Raw genomic sequence first — 16,376 nt, forward strand, 5'->3', positions numbered from 1 at the left:
GAACACTTCACACCACCCAGTTCAAGAAATAGAACATAGCCAGCAACCCAGATGATCCTCATGTCTACTCTCCTAATCTGAATTCCCCCCTCAACTTTTCCCCTAAGGTGATCACTGTCATGAAATTTATGGAAATCATTTTCTTGCATTTCCTTATACATTTGTTTTATCTTTTTTTTATCTTTTATTTTTTGGAGAGGGATATCTGGCTATGTTGCCCAGGCTGGCCTCAAGTGATCCTTCACTTCAGCCTTCTCAGTAGCTGAGACTACAGGTGCATGCCACTGTGCCTAGTACTTCTTGTAGTTCTTTATAAATGTTTATACTACATTTTTATAGCTATAAAGTATCTCACTGAATGCACATAAGAATATATTTATCCCTTCCACTGTTGATAGGCATTTGAATCATTTCCCATTTAGGACTCTTATAAATGATGACGCTATGAGCATTCTCCTAGTGTACATGGACACATTTCTCTAGATGATGGTTTCTCAATCTTAGTTAGCACTTTTAGCATTTAGGGCCAGATAAATCTTCGTTGCTGGAGGTTGGAGGGAGAGTGTAGTCCTGCGTATTGTAAGATGTTTCACAACATCCATGATCTCTACCCACTAGATGCTAATGGCACACCCCAGTTGTGAAAATCAAAAAATATCTCCAGGCATTTCCAAATGTCCACAGAGTGGCAAAATTGCCCCATTTGAGAACCACAGCTCTGGAATGTCAACAAAGAGTAGAGTTGTTGGTTTACAGATTTACTACATAAATCTGAAGAAAATTAGGCCGGGCGCGGTGGCTCACACCTGTAATCCCAGCACTTTGGGAGGCCGAGGCGGGCGGATCACAAGGTCAGGAGATCGAGACCATGGTGAAACCCCGTCTCTACTAAAAATAGAAAAAATTAGCCGGGCGCAGTGGCGGGCGCCTGTAGTCCCAGCTACTCGGGAGGCTGAGGCAGGAGAATGGCGTGAACCCGGGAGGCGGAGCTTGCAGTGAGCCGAGATTGCGCCACTGCACTCCAGCCTGGGCGACAGAGCAAGACTCCGTCTCAAAAAAAAAAAAAAAAAAAAAAATCTGAAGAAAATTATGTTTCCAAATTGTTTTCTAAAGTAGTTGTAATAGAAGTGACATCACGGAATTAGCAGAATAGGGAACTCCAAGAATTGGTCCTTCTACTGAAGCAACCATTAAGTGGGGAAAAATGGACAGAATCGACATTTCAGACTCTGGAGTCTAATAAAACATTTAAGTCAACCAAGGAGTGCTTAATAAAGAAAGAGGCAACTGAATTTTGATAGGAAAGAATTATGGGGGATTTTGCTTGCCCACCTAGCGTCTCCTACTCCCCAGCCTGGTGGTAATCTTATGGATGGTGCCTTGTGTTCTGATGCAGCTTGCTGGTCCCAGCCTGAGCAATACGACCTTGTTCTCAAAACATTTTGGTTATGCATTTGATTGGTTTCCACATTCTCTAAGGCAGCAGTTCCCAACCTTTTTGGCACCAGGGACTGGTTTTGTGGACAATTTTTCCGTGGACTGGGATGGGGGATGGTTTCAAGATGATCCAAGCACATTACATTTATTGTGTATGTTGCTTCTATTATCATTACATTGTAATATATAATACATTAATTATATGACTCACCATGATGTAGAATCAGTGGAAGCCCTGAGCTTGTTTTCCTGCAACTAGACAGTCCCATCTGGGGGTGATGGGAGGCAGTGACAAATCATCAGGCATTAGATTCTCATAAGGAATGCACAACCTAGATCCCTTGAATGTTCAGTTCACAATAGGGTTTGTGCTCCTATGAGAATCTAATGCTGCCATTGATCTGACAGGAGGCAGAACTCAGGTGGTAATGCAAGCAATGTGGAATGGCTGTAAATACAGAAGAAGCTTCACTCGATGGCCACTCACCTCCTGCTATGCAGCCCAGTTCCTAACAGGCCACTGACCAGTATTGGCCCATAGCCTGGGGGTTGGGGACCCCTGCTGTGAGAGACTGACCTGGAAGTTGACCCTTAGTTTGACCTCCTTAGGTTGGAGGGCTTCCTGCACAGGATCTGATGGAAATATTTAAAGACATACACTATCTACTGCTGCCTGGGGTGAGAAATGCAGGATGAGGCAAGCAATAGACAGACCCAAAAGCCTGAGAATGAGGAGGAAGATTCTTGGGGGAATAAGAGCTTTGGAGGGCTATAGCATATGCTGGGGAATCTGACATATAGTATACATGCACAGGCCCAGATGCATGATCAGAAAAGGCTTAAGAGGATCCTAGACTTACACTTGTGGCTGATCTTTGGACTCCACACAAGCAAGAAGTGAAGGGTAAGGTAGGGTTGCTATCAGCTTGGCTTAGCATTGAAGGAGTGTCCTAGCTTAGAGCCAGAATGCAAAGACCAGAGGCAGGGGCTTGTGGTTTTGTGGATGTTTTTCTTTTTCTTTTTTTTCTGTCTCTAGGTATTTAAGGAAATCTCTTTCAGGTCGCTAGTCAACTGCTAAGATAACAAAACAGAGACTTCAATGGGCACACTTGACAAGGAATACAGTCTTTGCAAAAACAATTTGGAAACTCATTAAATAAGTGGATGGCTGCAGCCCTCAATAATGAAAATTAAAGCCTTGGATAGAGTCTTATTTCCAGAGTTCCACATTATAATATTTAAAATGTCCACTTCTCAGCAAAATAATTACAAGGCATGCAAAGAAAGAGGAAAGTATGGCCCACTCACAAGGGAAAAAAATAAATTCACAGAAACCATCTATAAGGTACATGGATGTGCTTTAGTCAAAGAATAGGCTGAGGCAGACATCCAGGCCTGCATGATTCAGCGGGACTGGTGCACGGGCGCACACCTCCACTTGTTATATAACCTGTTTGTGTTAAGTTCATAGTTGGCTCAAAGTCTGTAGAAGGTATAACTGTCGGTAGAAAGTATAACTGCCCTGCTGAAATTGTGGACAGGGCTCTCAGGCATGGCTTGTCATGGCACTGGTGCCCAGAGAAAGAGAGAGGGAGAACCAGAGCTGTCCATCTTGCAGACGAGCCACGGCATGGCTCACGCTGGTGCCCAGAGAGAGAAAGAGTTAAACTGCTGACCCTGAAAGCAAGGGAGAGCTGGCCATGCAGCTACTGGCGTGGGGGTGGCAGGAGCCACAGAGCCGGAGCAGACAGCTGAGATAAAGATGGACAGAGTGAGAAAGCTGGTGTAAGTAAGTTGCTGATAAGAAAGCTGTTGATGAGAGCTGCTGCTGAATAAAATAATATTCACCTGCCTACGGCCCCCTGAGTGTTCTTTCAGCTAAATGCCCATCCACCCCCTCCCCTCAGACCTCAGCATGGGCCAGAACCTGACCGAGTGGACATTTGGCATAGTCGTGGACCTAACACCATCTCTATGAAATCCCAGACATTAAACTTACTAAAGAGAGACTTAAATCCACTATCTTAAATATGCTCAACTAGCTAAAGAAAATCCTGAACAAAAGAACAACAGGAAACCAAGAAAACAACATATGAAGAGAATATCAATAAAGTGGTAGAAATTATCCAAAGAAACCAAATAGAAATTCTGAAGCTGAAAACTGCAATAGCTGAAAACAAATTTCACCATGGGGGTTTAGCAAGAGATTGAGCAAGCAGAAGAAAATCAGTGAACAATTGAAGTTATTCATCTGAGGACTAGAAAGAAGAATGAGAACATGACAGATAGGAGGCAGGACTAATGTGCATCTCCCACTTGGACAGAGAGAACAGCATGTGGAGGCTCACACTGTGAACTTTTGCTCCAAGAACCACAGCAGGAATGTGCCAGGAAGACTGAAAAAGTTCACAGATCCTATGGAAGAAGCGGCTTCTGGCTGCAAACTGTGCGAGACAGCTAAAAACCTGAGTTCCCAAAGTATGAGAGGGGAAAACCTGCCTCAGAACACATCCCCACTGGGGAATCTGAAAATCCAAATCACAGGAGAATAATTTAACTTTACCTAGAGTTGGAATGGATTTAGGGAGCTGAGCAAAATATTAAAATACAAGAAGCAGTGAGAAGAGCCCTATAGGCACTCCCAGTCCCCAGCTCAAGCCTAGGGAAGCCATTCCTGACTCTATCTCACAGGGGTCCTTGGGGAGGGCATGCAGCGGAACTAGGTAGGGGTCACTGGGTGAAAGAAGTTTCCAACTAAATTTTGTAATATTTTTCTTTTTGAGATGGAGTCTCACTTTGTTGTCCAGGCTGGAGTGCAGTGGCATGATCTCACGTCACTGCAACCCTCGCCTCCTGGGTTCAAGTGATTTCCTGCCTCAGCCTCCTGAATAGCTTGGATTACAGGCATGTGCCACCATACCTGGCTAATTTTTGTGTTTTTAGTAGAGACAGGGTTTCACCATGTTGGCCAGGCTGGCCTCGAACTCCTGACCTCAGGTGATACACCCACATTGGCCTCCCAAAGTGCTGGGATTACAGGCATGAGCCACCACGCCCAGCACTGAATTTTGTAATAATTTTGACTGAGCATGAATTTTCCTGAGCAGAATCTGCAGGGTAAATGGGAATTGCTGCAGGAGTCACAGTCAATTGTGCGGACAGGTGGGGAGGGGCAAGGCCTGAAAGCTGTACTTACTTCTAGCAGGAGGCTTGTAGTTTGGGGCAAGGTCTGAACCCCATGCACACGTGTGGGGATCCTAGATATAAACTCAGCACTGTTGGTGGGGCACAGCGGGAGTGAGACCAGCCTTGCCGGTTACGTGGAATCTGGGTAAGGCCTGTCACTGCTGGCTTTCCCTCACTTCCCTGGTGACCTGTGTTACGCAACAGGGGCAACCATATTCCCCTTGGAACGTAACTCCATTGGCCTGAGAACCATCACCCATCTTCCACAGTGGCTGCAACAAGCCCTGACCAAGGAGAAACTGAGCTCAAATCCACCTAACCCTGTCCCCACCTGCTGTTTTTTCTCTACCCACCCTGGTAGCTGAACACAAAAGACATAAATTCTTGGGAGCTTTGTGTCCCTGCCCATCACCTGAGAAACCCAAATATTTATCCTGGCCAATTTAGGCCAAGCTTATATCCCACTTCTACTACAGCAGCTGGTGCTCTCTTGAAAGCACCACCACCTGGCTGGAGGTCAACCAACTCAAGCCATTACCGAACTCATGACAGAATAACCCTGCTCCAAGGAAAGCTAAAACAACAGCTAATTTCACTGCCTACAACATCCTGGCCTACCAGAGGTCCTGAGTCTGTCCACATGACAACTTCACTGCTGGCATAACCAGCATTCGACAAAACCAGCACACTAAACAAAACCATAACCAAGGACTACTACAGCGCTTACTTCACTCCCCTGCCACCTCCAGTAGAGCAGGTGCTTGTATCCATGGTAGGAGACCTGAAAATGGATGACATCACAGGACTCTTTGCAGACATTCTCCAGCACCAGCCCAGAGCCTGGTTGCCTCAGTAAATGGCTAAACCCAAAAGAGCAATAACAATCACTGCAGTCCAACTCTCAGGAAGCCCCATCCCTAGGGACAGGGGGAGAGCACTGCATCAAGGGATCACCCTGTGGGACAAAAGAATCTGAACAGCAGTCCTTGAGTTCCAGATCTTTCCACTGAAATAGTCTACCCAAATGAGAAGGAACCAGGGAAGTAATTCTGGTAATGTAACAAAACAAGATTCTATAACGTGCCCAAAAGATCACAGTAGCTCCCCAACAATGGATTCGAACCAATAAGAAACCTCTGAATTGCCAGATAAAGATTTCAGAAGGTTGATTTTTCAGCTACTCAGGGAGATACCAGAGAAAGTTAAAAAATAACTTAAATTAAAAGCAAATACAGGATGTGGATGACAAATTTTCCAGAGAAATAAATCCCATAAAGAAAAAACAATCGCAACTTCTGGAAATGAAAGACACACTTAGAGAAATAAAAAATAAACTGAAAAGTTTCAATAATAGACTAGAACATGTAGAAGAAAGAACTTCAGAGCTTGAAGACAAGGTTTTCGAATTAACACAATCAGACAAAGACAAAGAGAAAAGAATTTTAAAATATTGAACAAAGACTCCAAGAAATTTAGGATTATGTTAAATGACTGATATGGTTTGGCTGTATGTCCCCACCCAAAGCTCATCTTGAATTGTGCTCCCATAATTCCCACATGTTGTCAGGGGGACCCGGTGGGAGATAATTTGAGTCATGGGAGTGGTTTCTCCCATACTGTTCTCTCGTGGTAGTGAATAAGTCTCATGAGCTCTGATGGCTTTATCAGGGGTTTCTGCGCTTGCTTCTTCCTCATTTTCTCTTGCAGCTGCCATGTAAGACGTGCCTTTCACCTCCAGTCATGATTCTGAGGGCCTCCCCAGGCATATGGAACTGTAAGTCCAATTAAACCTCTTTTTCTTCCCAGTCTTGGGTATGCCATTATTAGCAGCATTAAAGTGGACTAATACAGTACATTGGTACCAGGAATGGGGTGTTGTGAAAAGATTCCCAAAAATGTGACTGGGTATCAGGCAGAGTCTGGAACAGTTGAAGGGCTCAGAAGAAAAGAGGAAAATGATGTGGGACATTTTGGAACCTCCTAGAGGCTTGTTGAATGGCTTTGACAAAAATGCTGACAGTGATATGAACAATAGGATGCAGGTTGAGGTGGTCTCAGATGGAGATGAGGAACTTCTTGGGAACTGGAGCAAAGGTGATTCTTGTTACGTTTCAGCAAAGAGGCTGATGGCATTTTGCCCTGACTAGAGATTTGTGTAACTTTGAACTTAAAAGAGATGATTTAGGGTACCTGGTGGAAGAAATTTCTAAGCAGCAAAACATTCAAGAGGTGACTTGTGTGTTGCTAAAAGTATTGCATTTTAAAAGGAAAACAGATCATAAAAGTTCAGAAAATTTGCAGCCTGACGATGCAGTAGAAAAGAAAAATCCATTTTTTGAGGAGAAATTCAAGCTGGCTGCAGAAATTTGCATAAGTAACAGGGAGCCAAATGTTAATCCCCAAGACAATGGGGAAAATGTCTTCATGGCATGTCATAGGTCTCCACAGCAGCGCCTCCCATCACAGACCCAGAAGCCTAGGAGGAAAAAACGGTTTAGTGGGCTGTGCCCAGAGTCCCCATGCTGTGTGCAGCCTAGGGACTTGGTGCTCTGTGTCCCACCTGCTCCAACTGTTGCTAAAAGGGGCCAAGGTACAGCTTGGCTCATGGTTTCAGAGGGTGCAAGCCCCAAACCTTGGCAGCTTCCATGTGATATTAAGCCTGCAGGTGCACAGAAGTCAAGAATTGAGGTTTAGGAACCTCCACCTAGATTTCAGAAAATTTATGGAAACACTTGGATGCCCAGGCAAAAGTTTGCTGCAGGGGTGGGGCCCTCATGGAGAACCTCTGCTAGGGCGGTGCAGAAGGGAAATGTGGGGTCAGAGCCCCCACACAGAGTCCCTACTCAGGCACCACCTAGTGGAGCTGGGAGAAGTGGGCCACCACGTTCCAGACCCCAGAATGGTAGATCCACTGACAGCTTACACTGTGTGCCTGGAAAAGCTGCAGACACTCAACACCAACCCATGAAAGCAGCCAGGAAGGGGGCTATATCCTGCAAAGCCACAGGGGTGGAGCTACCCGAGACTATGGGAAACTACCTCTTGCATCAGCATGACCTGGATGTGAGAAATGGAGTCAAAGGAGATCATTTAGGAGCTTTAGAATTAGACTGCCCCATTGGATTTCAGACTTGCATGGGCCCTATAAACCCATTGTTTTGGCTAACTTCTCCCATTTAGAACAGCTGTATTTACTAATATGTGTACCCACATTGTATCTAGGAAGTAACTAGCTTGCTTTTGATTTTGCAGACTCATAGGCAGAAGGGACTTGCCTTGTCTCAGATGAGACTTTGGACTGTGGACTTTTGAGTTAATGCTGAAATAAGACTTTGGGGGACTTTTGGGAAGCCATGATTGGTTTTGAAATGTGAGGACATGAGATTTGGAGGGGCTTGGGGTGGAATGATATGGTTTGGCTCTGTGTCCCCACCCAAATCTCATCTTGAATTGTACTCCCATAATTCCTACGTGTTGTGGGAGAAACGTGATGGGAGATAATTTGAAACATGGGGATTGTTCCCCCATACTGTTCTCTTGTGGGAGTGAATAACCCTCACAAGATCTGATGGTTTTATCAGGCGTTTCTGCTTTTGCATCTTCCTCATTTTCTCTTGCTGCCACCATGTAAGAAGTGCCTTTCACCTCCAGCCATGATTCTGAGGCTTCCCCAGCCATGTGGAACTGTAAGTCCAATTAAACCTCTTTTTCTTCCCAGTCTTGGTTATGTCTTTATCAACAGCACGAAAATGCACAAATACAATGACCAAGCCTAAGAATAATTGATGTTCCTTAGGAATAAGAGAAATCTACAAGTTTGGAAAACATATTTGAGGAAAAAATCAAGGAAAACTTCCCTGGCCTTGCTAGAGATCTAGACATCCAAATATAAGAAGTGCAAAGTACACCTGGGAAATTCATCACAAAAAGATCATCACCTAGGCACATAGTCATCAGGTTATCAAAAGTCAAGATAGAGGAAAGAATCTTAAGAGCTGTGAGGCAAAAGCATCAGGTAACCTATAAAGGAAAACCTGTCAGATTAACAGCAGATTTCTCAGCAGAAACCCAACAAGCCAAAAGAGAGCGGAGTCCTATCTTTAGCTTCCTCAAACAAAATAATTATCAGCCGAGAATTTTGTATCCAGCAAAACTAAGCTTCATACGTGAAGGAGAGATAAAGTCTTTTTCAGACAAATGCTGAGAGAATGTTCCAATACCAAGCCAGCACTACAAGAAATGCTAAAAGGAATTCTAAATCTTGAAGCAAAAATCTCAAAATACACCAAATTATAACCTCCTTAAAGCATAAATCTCACAGGGTCTATAAAACAATAACACAATGAAAAAAAAAAAGCAAGGTATAACACAATGAATTAAGAAATAAGGTATCTAGCACAATAGATAAAACAATACTTCACATCTCAATACAAACATTGAATGTAAATGGCCTAAATGCTCCACTCAAAAGATACAGAATGACAGAATGGATAAAAATCCACCAACCAAGTATCTGCTGTCTTCAAGAGACTCACCTAACACTTAAGGACACACTCACATAAACTTAAGGTAAAGGGTAAGAAAAAGATATTCCACGTAGATGGAAACCAAAAGCAAGCAGGATTAGCCATCCTTATATTAGACAAAACAGACTTTAAAGCAACAACAGTTTTAAAAGATGTAGAGGGACATTTATAATGTTAAAAAGATTAGTCCAACAGGAATATATCACAATCCTAAATATATATGCACCTAACTCTGGAGCTCCCAGATTTATTAAATGATTACTACTAAATCTAAGAAATGAGATAGACAGCAACACAATAATAGTGGGGAACCTGTAATACTCTACTGACAGCACTACCGTGGTCATCAAGACAGAAAGTCAACAAAGAAACAATGAACTTCAACTACACCTTAGAACAAATGGACTTAACAGATATTTACAGAACATTCTACCCAACAACTGCAGAATATACATTCTTTTCATCAGCGCATGGACCATTCTCCAAGAGAGACCATATGATAGGCCACAAAACAAGCCTCAATAAATTTAAGAAAATTGAGATTATATTAAGTACCCTCTCAGACCACAGTGGAATAAAATTAGAAATTAACTCCTAAGGAACCCTCAAAACTATACAAATATACAAATTAAATAATCTGTTCCTGAATGATCTTTGGGTCAACAACGGAATCAAGAGAGAAATTAAAATGTTCTTTGAATGGAAAGATAATAGTGACACAACCTATCGAAACCTCTGAAATACAGTAAGAGCAGTGCTAAAATGAAAGTTCATAGCATTAAATGCCTACATGAAAAGTCTGAAAGAGCACAAATAGACAATCTAAGGTCACATCTCAAGGAAAGAGAGAAAAAAGAATAAACCAAACCCAAATACAGCAGAAGCAAAGAAGTAACAAAGATCAGAGCAGAACTAAATGAAATTGAAACAAACTAACAAAAAAAGATGAATGAAACAAAACACTTGCTCTTTGAAAAGATAAACAAAATTGATAGACCATTAGCAAAATTAGCCCAGAAGAGAGAAATCCAAATAAGCTCAGTTAGAAATGAAATGGGAGATATTGCAACCAATACCACAGAAATGCAAAAGATCATTAAAGGCTACTATGAACACCTTTACATGTACAAACTAGAAAACCCAGAGGAGATGGAAAAATTCCTGGAACCCTACAATCCTCCTAGATTAAACCAGGAAGAAATAGAAACTCTTGAACCGACCAATAACAAGTAGTGAGATTGATACAGTAGTTAAAAAATCATCAACAAAAAAAGTCCATGACCAGATGGATCCACAGCTGAATTCTATCAAACATTCAAAGAATTGGTACCAATTCTACTGAAACTATTCAGAAAAATAGAGAAAGAGGGAATCCTCCCTAAATCATTCTATGAAGCCAGTATCACCCTAATACCAAAACCAGGAAAGGACATAACAAGAAAAGAAAACTACGGACCAATATCTCTGATGAACATAGATGCAAAAATCCTCAATAAAATACTAGCTAACCAAATTCAACAACATATCAAAAAGGTAATACATCATGAGCAAGTGGGTTTCTTTTTTCTTTCTTTTCTTTTCTTTTTTTTTTCTTTTCTTTTTTTTTTTTTTTTTTTTTTTTTTTTGAGACGGAGTCTCGCTCTGTCGCCCAGGTTGGAGTGCAGTGGTGCAATCTCAGCTCACTGCAACCTCTACCCCATGGATTCAAGTAAGTCACCTGCCTCAGCCTCCCTAGTAGCTGGGAGTACAGGCACTGCCACCATGCCTGGCTAATTTTTGTATTTTAGTAGAGATGGGGTTTCACCACGTTGGCCAGGCTGACCTCAAACTCCTGACCTCAAGTGATCCACCTGCCTTGGCTTTTCAAAGTGCTGGGATTACAGGCGTGAGCTATCACGCCTGGCTTATCAAGTGGGTTTCATCCTAGAGATGCAAGGATTGTTTAACATATGCAAGTCAATATTTATGATACATCACATAAACAGAATTAAAAACAATAATCATATGATTATCTCGATAGATGCAGAAAACGCATTTGACAAAATCCACCATCACTTTATGATTAACACCCTCAGCAAAATTGACATAGAAGGGACATGCCTCAAGGTAATAAAAGCCATCTATGACAAACCCACAGCCAACAGTATACTGAACGGGGGAAAAGTCAAAAGCATTCCCCCTGAGAACTGGAACAAGACAAAGATGCCCACTTTCACCACTTTCAACTTAGTACTGGAAGTCCTAGCCAGAGCAGTCAGACAAGAGAAAGAAATAAAGGGCATCCAAATCAGTAAAGAGGAAGTTAAACTGTTGCTGCTGCTGATGTGATCCTATACCTAGAAAACCCTAAAGACCCATCCAAAAAGCTACTAGATCTGATAAATGAATTCCATAGTTTCAGAATACAATATGAATGTATACAAATTAGTAGCACTGCTATACATCAACAGCAACTAAACTGAGAATCAAATCAAGAACTGAAATCCCCCCCCCCTTTTTTTTTTCTTTTTTTGAGACAGAGTTTCGCTCTTGTTGCCCAGGCTGGAGTGCAGTGGCGTGATCTTGGCTCACTGCAACCTCTGCCTCCTGGGTTCAAGTGATTCTCCTGCCTCAGCCTCCTGAGTAGCTGGGATTACAGGCATGCGCCACCCCACCCAGCAAATTTTGTATTTTTAGTAGAGATGGGGTTTCTCCATGTTGGTAGGGCTGGTTTAGAACTCCCGACCTCAGGTGTTCCCCCCTCCCCCTTGTGCTGGGAAAAGTGCTGGGATTACAGGCCTGAGCAACCATACCCAGCCAAGAACTCAAACCGTTTTACAACAGCTGACGAAAAAAAAAAATTTAGAAATATACCTAACCAAGGAGGTGAAAGATCTCTATAAGGAAAACTATAAAACACTGTTGAAAGAAATGATAGATAACACAAACAAATAGAAACACATCCCACACTCATAGATGGGTAGAATCAATATTGTGAAAATGATCATTTTGCCAAAAGCAGTCTATAGATTTAATGCAATTCCCATCAAAATACCATCATCATTCTTCATGGTACTAGAAAAAAAAGTCCTAAACTTCATATGGAACCAAAAAGGAGCCTGCATAGCCAAAGCAATACTAAGCAAAAAGAACAAATCTGGAGGCATCACATTACCCGACTCCAAACTGTACTACAAGGCTATATTTACCATAACAGCATGGTACTGGTATAAAAATAGGCATGTAGACCAATGGAACAGAATATAGAACCCAGAAACAAAGCCAAGTAGTTACAACCAACTGATCTTTGATAAAGCAAGCAAAAACATAAATTGGGGAAAAGACACCCTATTCAAAATATGGTGCCAGAATAATTGGCAAGCCACATGTAGAAGAATGAAACTGGATCCTCATCTCTTATCTTACACAAAAATCAACTCAAGATGGATCCAAGACTTAAATCTAAGACCTGAAACCATAAAAATTCTAGAAGATAACATCAAAAAAACTCTTCTAGACATTGGCTTAGGCAAACAGCTCATGACCAAGACCCCAAAAGCAAATGCAACAAAAACAAAGATAAATAGATAGATAGGACCTAATGAAACTAAAAAGCTTCTGCACAACAACAACAACAATCAGCAAACAGACAACACACGGAGTGGGATAAAATATTTACAGACTATGCATCCAACAAAGGACTAATGTCTAGAATCTAAAAGGAACTCCAACAAATCAGCAAGAAAAAAACAAATAATCCCATCAAAATGTAGGCTAAGGATATGAATAGACAATTCTCAAAAGAAGATATACAAATGGCAAATAAACATATGAAAAAATGCTCAGCATCAATAATTATCAGGGAAATGCAAATTAAAACCACAATGTGACACCACCTGACTCCTGCAAGAGTGGCCATAATTATAAAATCAAAAAATAATAGATGTTGTCATGGAGGTGGTGAAAAGGGAACCCTTTTACACTGCTGGTGAGAATGTAAACTAATACAACCACTATGGAAAACTGTGTGGAGATTCCTTAAAGAACTAAAATTAGATCTACCATTTGATCCAGCAATCCCACTACTAGGTGTCTACCCAGAGGAAAATAAGTCATTATATGAAAAATACACTTGCACATGCATGTTTGTAGCAGCACAATTCACAACTGTAAAAATATGGAACCAGCCCAAACTCTCAACAACCAATGAATGGGTAAAGAAAATTACATATGTGTGTGTGTGTGTGTGTGTGTGTGTGTGTGTGTATGCGCCATATAAAGGAAAGAAATAATGGCATTCACAGCAACCTGGATGGAGTTGGAGACCATTATCGTAAGTGAAGTAACACAGGAATGAAAAACCAAACATCATATGTTCTCACTTATAAGTGGGAGCTAAGCTACAAGGATGTAAAGGCATAAGAATGATTTAATGGACTCTGGGGACTCTAGGGGAAGGATGAGAGGGAGGTGAGGGATAGAAGACTACACATGGGGTACAGTGTACACTGCTTGGGTGACAGATGCACCAAAATCTCAGAAATTACTACTAAAGAACTTACCCATGTAACCCAACACCCAAAAACTATTGTTCCCAAAAAAATGTTGAAATTAAAAAATTAATTTAAAAAAGTTTAAAAAAGAATTACGAATAAAACATTGGGCAGAAGTTAAGGCCCCCCTAAGATACTATCAAGCATATCAATATATTTATTATGGAATCCACAGAGGAAGAAGAAAGGGAAAAAGAGAAGAAAGAATATTTGAAGAAATTATGGCCAAAACTTCCCAAGTTTATGAAAAACCTGAATCTATCCATTCAGGAAGTTCGACAAACTCAAAGTAGGATAAATTCAAAGAGATCCCACTAAGACACATAATAATCAAACTGTTGAAAGCTGAAGACAAGGAGAGAATCTTGAAAGCAGCAAGAAAGAGAGAAGCAACTTACCACATACAGGGATTTTCAGTAACATGAACAGTTGATTTCTCACTGAAAATCATTGAGGTCAGAAGACAGTAGGATGACGTGACATAAAACGAGTTGGTGGATGTATTCTGTTTTTCTGTTGAATAATTTGTGAATGTTTTCTTAAATATTTGGTAATACTTGCTATTAAAGCCATCTGGACATGGAGTTTTTGTGGGAATAAATATCTAATTCAACTTTATTGACACTTAGGGAATTATTTGGCTGTTCTGTTTCTTCTTGAATCATTTTTGTTAAGTTACAAAATATGATGAATTTTCCATTTCATCTAAATTTTCAAATTTTTGTCATATCTAGTTCATAATATCCTCAAATTATCTTAAAAATCTATAAGATCCATAGTTATCCTTTCTTTTATTCCTGATATTGGTTATTTGTAACTTCATTCTTTTTTACTTAATCAGTCTTGCCTAGAGTTTGCTGGTTTTATTAGTCTTTTCAAAAAAAACCAAATTTATTATTTGTTGCATATATTCTGTTTAGTCAGTTTTGCTCTTAGCTTTCTATTTTCCAACCTTTTTATAGCATCTTGAGATGGATGTTTAGCTTATTTAATTTCAAGATTTCTCCTTTCAGATTTTATTTTTAAGGTATAATTTTCTATCTAAATATTTCTTTGACCAGGGGCAGTGGCTTGTGCCTGTATTCCCAACACTTTGGGAGCCCGAGGTGGGTGAATCACTTGAGCTCAGGAGTTCAAGACCAGCCTGGGCAACATGGCGAAACTGCGTCTCTACAAAAAAATACAAAAATTATTCGCTGGGTGTGATGTCTTGCACCTCTAGTCTGAGCTACCTGGGAGGCTGAGGTGGGAGGATTGCTTGAGCCTGGGAGGTGGAGATTGCAGTGAGCTGAGATTGTGCCACTGCACTCCAGCCTGGGTGACAGAGGGAGACCCTGTCTCAAATTTAAAAATACATACTTTTATTTTATTTTATTTTATTTTGTTTTGTTTTGAGACAGAGTTTCACTCTTGTTGCCTAGGCTGGAGTGCAGTGGCACCATCTCAGCTCACTGCAACCTCCACCTCCCCAGTTCAAGCGATTGTCCTGTCTCAGCCTCCTGAGTAGCTGGGATTACAGGCATACGCCACCACACCCCGCTAACTTTTTGTATTTTTAGTAGAGGTGGGGTTTCACCATGTTGGCAAGACTGATCTCGAACTCCTGACCTCAGGGGATCCACCCATCTCGGCCTCCCAAAGCGCAGGGATTACAGGCGTGAGCCACCAGGCCCGGCCCATTTGTTTGTTTTCATTACTAAAATTTTGTATGTAATTTTTTCATAATTGCTCAGTGTAAATATTTTCTGATTTTCATTATGATTTCTTTTTTTCTTTGACGATATTTTAAAATTTCTAGACACATGAAGGGTTTTAGTGTGGTAACACATGTATTGGATTTTGTTTTATTTTCTTCATCTTTTACAAGTGGCTTCACTATTTTTGCACATTTACTATTCCATAAAAATATTACAAAAGTTTTGTCACATTCTAAACAAAATCCCGTTAGTATTTGGACTTGGATAGTACCAAAGTTTAGATTAAATTAGGGGAGAATGGACATTTGCAGAATATTGAATTTTCCCATTTATATATACAGTTTATCACTCCATTTATTTGCTTTATTTTAGTTATCTCAGTAAAATTTTATCTTTTTCTCCAGCTTTTTCTTTTCTTTTTTTCTTTTTTCTTTCTTTTTTTAAAGACAGGGTCTCAATCTGTTGCCCAAACCGGAGTGCAATGGCACAAACACAGCTCACTGCAGCATGAACCTGCTGGCTCAAGAGATCCTCCCACCTCAGCTTCCTGAGAAGGCAGGATCGCAGGCACATGCCACCACACCCGCCTAATTTTATTCTATGTTTTATTTTTGGTAAAGATGGGGTTTCCTAGGCTGGTCATGTTTCCCAGGCTGGTCTCAAACTCCTAAGCTCAAGCAATCTTCCCATCTTGGACTCCCAGATTGCTAGGATTGCCAGGTATGAGCCACTGTGCCTGGCCTTAAACTTTTTTTTTGTTGAGTTTAATATCTAGGTTAACCCCTCAAACCACATGTGCTCTCAATCTATCACGACCCTTTCACGTGGAACCCCTTAGAGTTGTAAGCCCTTAAAAGGGCCAGGAACTCTGTCTCCGGGGAGCTCGGCTCTTGAGACACGAGTCTGCCGACGCTCCCGGCCAAATAAAAAACCTCTTCCTTTAATCCGGTGTCTGAGGAGTTTTATCTGCGGCTCATCCTGCTACACCACCACACCAC

This window comes from Macaca thibetana, chromosome 2 (genome assembly GCF_024542745.1).
Source record: "Macaca thibetana thibetana isolate TM-01 chromosome 2, ASM2454274v1, whole genome shotgun sequence".
Taxonomy (NCBI): Eukaryota; Metazoa; Chordata; class Mammalia; order Primates; family Cercopithecidae; genus Macaca; species Macaca thibetana.